The 6,991-nt window shown below is 41.9% G+C and overlaps 1 pseudogene; it reads right to left on the bottom strand.

Moving 5' to 3' along the window:
* Nucleotides 1–4,039: 4,039 nt before the first annotated feature.
* Nucleotides 4,040–5,122, bottom strand: LOC111182263 (stAR-related lipid transfer protein 6-like; annotated as a pseudogene).
* Between the last annotated feature and the right edge of the window lie 1,869 nt (nt 5,123–6,991).

The raw sequence follows: 6,991 nt of genomic DNA, 5'->3' as shown, positions 1-6,991 counted from the left end.
ACCTCAGCACAAAACCATTAATCTTGATGAAAAAAGAATACACTGTGAATGCTCTGGAGAATGGAACCTATCATCTTCTGTGAGATTTGGACATTTTTAGAACAAAATTTCTGTGTATCCAATTGCTGCTCTTCATTCAAGGTCCAGCTTTCTGGTCAACCCCCTCCATAAAGCCTGTTCTCATCCAGCTTTCTGGTCAACCCCCTCCATAAAGGTGTTCTCATGACCTGTTTCACCCAGCTGAAAGTGAGTTTTCTCCCTTCTTAGAATTTGGTTTCTCTCTTGAGGCCCCGAGAAATTCTTCCTTCCATTACAGTCACTTAGACTTGTGTTTCTTTTTTTTCCTTCTTTGAGTCTTATTGAGATATAATTGACATATAATATTGTATTTGTTTAAGGTGTACGACATAATGACATGATATATGTATATATTGTGAAATGATTGCCATGATAAGTCTAGTTAACATCCATCACCTCCCATAGTTACAAATTTTTTTTCTTGTGATGAGAACTTTTAAGATCTCCTCTCTTAGCAACTTTCAATATGCAATACGGTATTATTAATTACAGCCACCATGCTGTACACAATCCCAGGATTCATTTATCTTATAACTGGAAATTTTGACCACCTTCACCCCTTTTGCCCACCCCCACCCCCAGCTTCTGGCAGCCAATCTATTCTCTGTATCTATGAGTTCAGTATTTTTAGATTCCACACTAAATGAGATTGGGCTGTGTTTTCATTCCTTCACTAGACCAAGGAGCAGGAACTGCTGCAACCATCATTGTCTCCTGAGCTGAGCTGATTGCCTGCCAAAGTGATGTTCGGTGTATAGTAAATAGTAAAAAAAAAAAAAAAAAAAAGAAGCATTAATCTAATATTTCAGAATTCAATATCACCTTCTCTTTTAAATAACTCTACCTGATTCAACTTTAGGAACTAATTTATACAGAAGCCCTCTGGCTTAGTAGATGGAGTTAGGTCTGGAAGTTGGGAGATGCTTTTTACTGCTCATTTACTAAGGACCCTTGGGGGAAAAGACGTTACTTATCATTTCTTTCCTGGAATAGTAGAACTGAAAGGATCCATAAAGGTCATTTAGTCTATTTCCTGGGACACACAGAGGAAAAGGGACTTGAGATTGGCACTATACATTAGTGGTCAAGTCAGAGCTGAAGGCTGCTTCCTGACCCTAATCTATGTGATACAAGTCAAAGTGGTGTTGACCTTGGTTGGTGGATTGGCTGGGAAGAGGTAGGAAGAAATTCTCTTAGGTGATAGAAATATTCTCTATCTTGATCTAGATGGTCGTTGCTGGAAAGTATACACATGTAAAAATTCCCCAGTTCTATACCTGAGATTTACACATTTTACTAAGCATAACATTATACTTCAGAAAAAAGGAAAAAACTGAATGCAATATTTTAATGAAACTACCTAGTTCCTCATCCATTATTTTATTCTTTCTATTTCTTACATGTCTGCAATTTTTCTGATTACAAAATAATACATAGTAAAAATTCCAACATATCAGAAATGTAAAAACTTAGATAATGAATATCTTTCAAAATGCCATTCTCTAGAGAAGAAATATTGTTAAAATTTTATTATTCCTAGGGTGTATTTTCATTTTAAAAAGCAGCTCCTTTGAGAGTACAGAAATACTAAGTGTTGCCCCCTGGTTCATAATCTCTAGGAAATAGTGGAGAAGTGGTGACAAGCTGCTATTGGAAGCCACACTGTCCCCTGGTTCTCAAGCTTCTTAAGCCCAGGTCTCCTTTTGGTTCTGGACAAGTCTTGGTTTTCTCCATCATTTGTTTTTGCCTAAACAAACTTCAGAGTTTGGGTCTTGTTTACCTTTTCGGTGACTCCTCTGTTCTACCTTCATTTTTGTGGCCATCTCTCCAACTGACATTAGAAAAGTATTACCATGTTCCCAGTTCTTCCATTATTGAAGACTGTAAAACAGGTTCATGTTACTGCTCTGCTTCAAAGATCTGTTGCTAAACACTACAGAAGAGGGAACAGAAGGTGTAACGTAAGTAACCAACCAAGAACTGACAGTCTCAGGGAGCTGTGAACACAGGTCTCCCTTATAAGATACAGGTAGCAAGGTTTTAAATTTCTTCACATTCCCATTCACACTAGCAGAGGGTAAGCAGTTGATTTTGTCTCCTTTTAAATCCCACACGTTGGATAGGGAGATAATGAGGATAGAAATTAGCTTGTCTGCTTGAACTTGGAACTTGCCAGCTTGTCCTTTCCTTCTCTTCCTCTCCTGACCATTTCGATCCTGAATAAAAATTGGTGGGTCCAAGCAGGGTAGGTGTTAGAGCTTAGAGCATCTGGCTATGCTAGAAAGCTATGGAAGTGCTCAAAGAATGATGTGGACACATCAGACGGACACAGAGCATCAAAATAAGCAATGATAGTAAAAGACTATAAGCCACATTATATACATGTTGACTATGAGTCAATAAATGAATAAACTGAAAGTGTGAGGAAGAAGAGGATATTTACATAATTTCAAGGTGCCTTGAAATGCCTGTTAATTACAAAGGGGAAAAGATCAGCTTTACAGTGGGTAAGTCTGGCAGACTCTAACTGAGTGATCAAAGTGCACATCAACAGTAATGGAACAAATTGAAGATCATACGCAATAAGAAGAACACAGCACCACTCCTGTGATATTCCTGCCAGAGATGAAAAACCTAGATCTAGTTGTGAGGAAACATCAGGAAACATAAATTGAGGGATATTCTACCAAATAACTAAGCAGTAATCTTCAAAACTTCAAGGCCACGAAAGTGTTTCAAATAGAAATAATTAAAGAGACATGCATTGTGTGATTCTGAACTGTATCCTTTTGCTATAAAGGGTAAAGGACATTATTGTAACAATTGGTGAAATTTGCATCGAGCCTGAGGAGGAAATGGTGGCAACTTATGAATGTGAATTTCCTGATTTTAATGGTTGTGCTGTGTTCAAGGGGAAGAATTTTCTTGTGTTTTGGAAATATTGGTGGGGAGATTAAAAAAGTATGATGTCAGCAACATATTCTCAAATAGTTCAGAGGGGGAAAAGTTTTTGTATGATACTTGCAGCTCTTCCGTAAGTTTGAGATAATTTCAAAATTCTAATTGGATGCCATGATTTAAACAGTTCCTAGAGATAACGTTCTACTTTAAGGCAAAATACACTACCTGCCTTTCCCTTGCTTCTGTTTCTCTAAGATTATCTGCTTGTGAATCACTATGCTGTATACCTAAAACTTACATAATATTGCAAATCAGCTATACCTCAGTTTAAAAAAAAAAAGAATGTGTCTAACCAAAAAAAAAAAAAAAAGATTGGGAGTTTGAGGTGCTTGTGTGAGTGGAGAAAAGGGGATTATGTAACATCTTGATATGGAGGAAGGCGGGAGAATCAGCAGGTCCACATGGTTTCCTTGTACCATCTGCTGCTTCCTCTGGTTTCTGAGGCATTGTCTTTGTCACTGATTGCAGCTAATATCTACCATCAACCGGTATTTCTCTCTGGGCTTGGTTTCTCTCTGAGCTTGGTTAATCTAGTGACGCTCCCTGGCTGCCTCTACCTTATCTTAGCTCTTACTCACATTTTAGACCCTTCTGAGCCTCTGTGCCCTCTCTCTGGCCCCCTGAAACAAGCAGTTCAGTCCAACTTTTACTGTGGAGTTTCCCCTCCCCGCTATATGGCCCTGGGGCAAGTCATCTGCCGCAAAAAATCAGCCATTCTTGAGATTTCCTTCTAGGATGTAATGTAGGTCTACATCTGTAGGAGCCCCTGGCCTCATGGGTTTCTTCAGATCATCTAAAAGTGCTTAGTATTTAAATAGAAATAATGTGGTATATTCTAAATGAGGATTTAGAGCTGCTTAGAGAAACTAAATATCATGGCCTTTCTCTATCTAATTGTGTTGCCAAATTTATTTATTTTTTTGAGATTAAAAACTATATTTAATGCTTCTCTTGTACAACTACGAGCTCTTATTTTCACAAAGTACCTTCAGTAGTTTGTTCAAGAATACTGTTTAGAATAGTGTAACAGTATTTATGCATATTGACTTAGAAGTAAAAGGCAGTAACTGTCACACATGATTTTCAATGGCCTCATTTCTTCTTTAGGAATGATGAATGCCCATTACGATGACATCCACGTCCTGGGAATTTTGTTTGCCTTTATTCCATCTTTTACATTGAGGATGAAGCTTACGAAATTGGAAGACATGGTTGCTTAAATTATTGACAGGGCCAATTTACCTCTCATTTCTTTCTGGACAAACATCACTAGTTTAGAATACGCTGGGTTCTCTGACAGAGGTGAACACATATAGCCACAAGCATGGTTACAACCACGAATATAATTTGAAGCTGGAGGATATGCTGGAAAATACACACTAGTAGAACTGATAATATCCATATTCCCTTTGTAGTGCTTCAAATACACTAAGTCGATAAAATCTCGGGGGGATATTGAGCCCATGGCAAAACTTTGCGTAATGGTATAACACATGAATGTGTCCGAATCAATTTTTTGTACCATGTTGTACACTTTTCAATGATTTGTCCCACGTAATTCTGTTTTCAGGTTTGTAGAGGAAATCAGATAGTTTAGATGTTTATTCCGGAATTATTCCTTCAACACGATATAGATTTCCATGGAATTTTTTAGAAGCCTTGCTGGAAACAGTTGTCTTTTTCTCAAAGGGGAATAAAAATCCACAAATAAGTTAGTGAAGTCTTAACCACTTTCCAGCCTGATGTTTCTTTTTCTTTTTTTGTTTTTTACCGTACGCGGGCCTCTCACTGTTGTGGCCTCTCCCTTTGCGGAACACAGGCTCCGGACACGCAGGTTCAGCGGCCATGGCTCACGGGCCCAGCCGCTCCGCGGCATGTGGAATCTTTCCGGACCGGGGCACAAACCCGTGTCCCCTGCATCGGCAGCCGGACTCTCAACCACTGCGCCACCAGGGAAGCCCCAGCCTGACGTTTCTTGATAGTAACCTAAAACTTCGTGAGCAGTTTGTTGGGCAAGTGCTTTATAGTCCATCTACATTTCCTAGTAGATCTAGTCCAGAATTTTAATAACTATTAGGACTCTTCTCCAAATCCTTGTGGTGATCTCCATACCTTTCAACCTGGTGATGTAACATCGGATGAGCTGGAACATATTCAGATGGAGTAATGGTCAAGGATATCTTCACCCACAGGGTCAGCGGAAAATAAACACAAACCAAGATTGAGATGGCATCTTTTTCTGATAAGTTGAAACTGGATTCTTCGCACCTCATATCCTGTCCCAGTCTTGTATACAGGTTCACACATGTTGTTAAGTAGGTCTTTACATCTGCTTGTATAATCTCCCTCTTTCTGGGCTGCCTGACTGGGTCCCCAATCCATACTGGATCACTGCCATTCTTCCCTGGGAATCAAGGTCCCCAAGGAGTTTGATAAGTGCCATCCCTGGCCAAACTCCCTCCTCCAATCCCGCGTCTGCTTTGAGGGTGAGGGGCCAGCTGGAAACCCAGGAAGGCCGGGCTCAGGGATGGGAAGGGGAAGGCGCTGAAGAGGAGGGGAAAAAAGGGGTCGGGGGATCTGCCCCTCCGGCCCGAGTCGGTGTCTTATCCTGGGAGGGGGTGCTCTGAAAAGCGAGGAAGCCGAGTGTGTTGTAAGGACTGGGGCTGTAGGGCTGGCTCTCAGCGACCGAAACGGCAGCCGCCAGTGCCCCAGGTCCCCATCCCCGCCCCGTCCCCTCTCGAAGTCCCGGGAAACTGGCCGAAGGAACCTCAGCCTGTCATGCGCAGACCGGCCGGCCGCGCAGAGCCGTGACGGAGGTGGGGAGGGCGTGCGGGGTAGCTACGCGGAGGTAGCCCAGAACCTCCCCACCCCAGAGAAACCCGGAGGGAGAAACTACACTTCCCAGCAGGGGGAGCGACCTAACGGTCCACCCCACCCCATGCCCCTACCCCCCGCCCCTCGCCCCTTGCCCAGCTAGCCCCCAGCGCCCGAGCGCCACCCATCGCCAAATTTATTTTGACATGGTCGGTATGTGGAATTCAGCCCACCAGGGGATCTCTTCCCAGAGTCTGAAATGGGAATGGACAATGTTTGCTCTGCTCTCAGGCTTCACCAGAGCTTAACTAATACATCTCCTCTCTGCAGGCTGAAGCCCAGAGCTGAGAAGTCAGGACACATGGGTCTGCCCACTACCCCCACCTGTCTTTGTGCCCTGTGTACCTTCCTTTTCCCACCATCCTTCTGGCCCAGGGAGAGACGACTTTCCTCCAGATCACTTCCTCCTACCTTTCCATTCCCGCCACAAGGCGAGCCATTCATGGTGGGCCAGTCTTTCACCCGTACAAGACACACTCCCAGTCTCAGCTGTTAGACCTTTGTCTTGGTATAGAACTTAACTCCCTGCCTTAGGGCATTTAACTGCAGCTTGATCTAAGATATTTAAAGCAGCAAAGACACCAGGAGATCTAATTATCTTATATAATGTTTGTTATGACTCTGCTATTCCTGGGTGTAAAATTCCCTTTCCTAGGACTTAGGGAAACCAGTGATCCTGCAAAAGCCCAGAGCCCAGGTTGGCTGTGGTGCAATGAACAAAATAGAGGACCTGTATTCTACTCCCTGTCCTGTCAATGAACCATCTATCTCCTGCAAGCTGGTTAACATCCCTGAGCTCTGGCTTTCCTACTGGTTAAATGGGAATGTTAAAGATAAAAATCTAAATTTACAAAATACTTTTTTTTTTTAAATCTCTTTATTGGAGTATAATTGCTTTACAATGGTGTGTTAGTTTCTGCTTCATAACAAAGTGAATCAGCTATACATATATCCCCCAAAATACTTTTCTTGATAGTCTCTTATTAAAAGGGGTAATTAACTTGAATAGACATATAAGTGATGTAGTATAATTCAGTAAAAAGAAAAGAGGTGGGTAATAAGAGGCTGGAGTCTAGTC

This window comes from Delphinapterus leucas, chromosome 4 (genome assembly GCF_059928025.1).
Source record: "Delphinapterus leucas isolate spDelLeu-1000000601 "Yukka" chromosome 4, BTC_Dleu_Yukka2, whole genome shotgun sequence".
NCBI classification, from domain to species: domain Eukaryota; kingdom Metazoa; phylum Chordata; class Mammalia; order Artiodactyla; family Monodontidae; genus Delphinapterus; species Delphinapterus leucas.
Note: the sequence above shows the minus strand (reverse complement) of the source record. Positions and strands in the feature narration are given on the sequence as shown.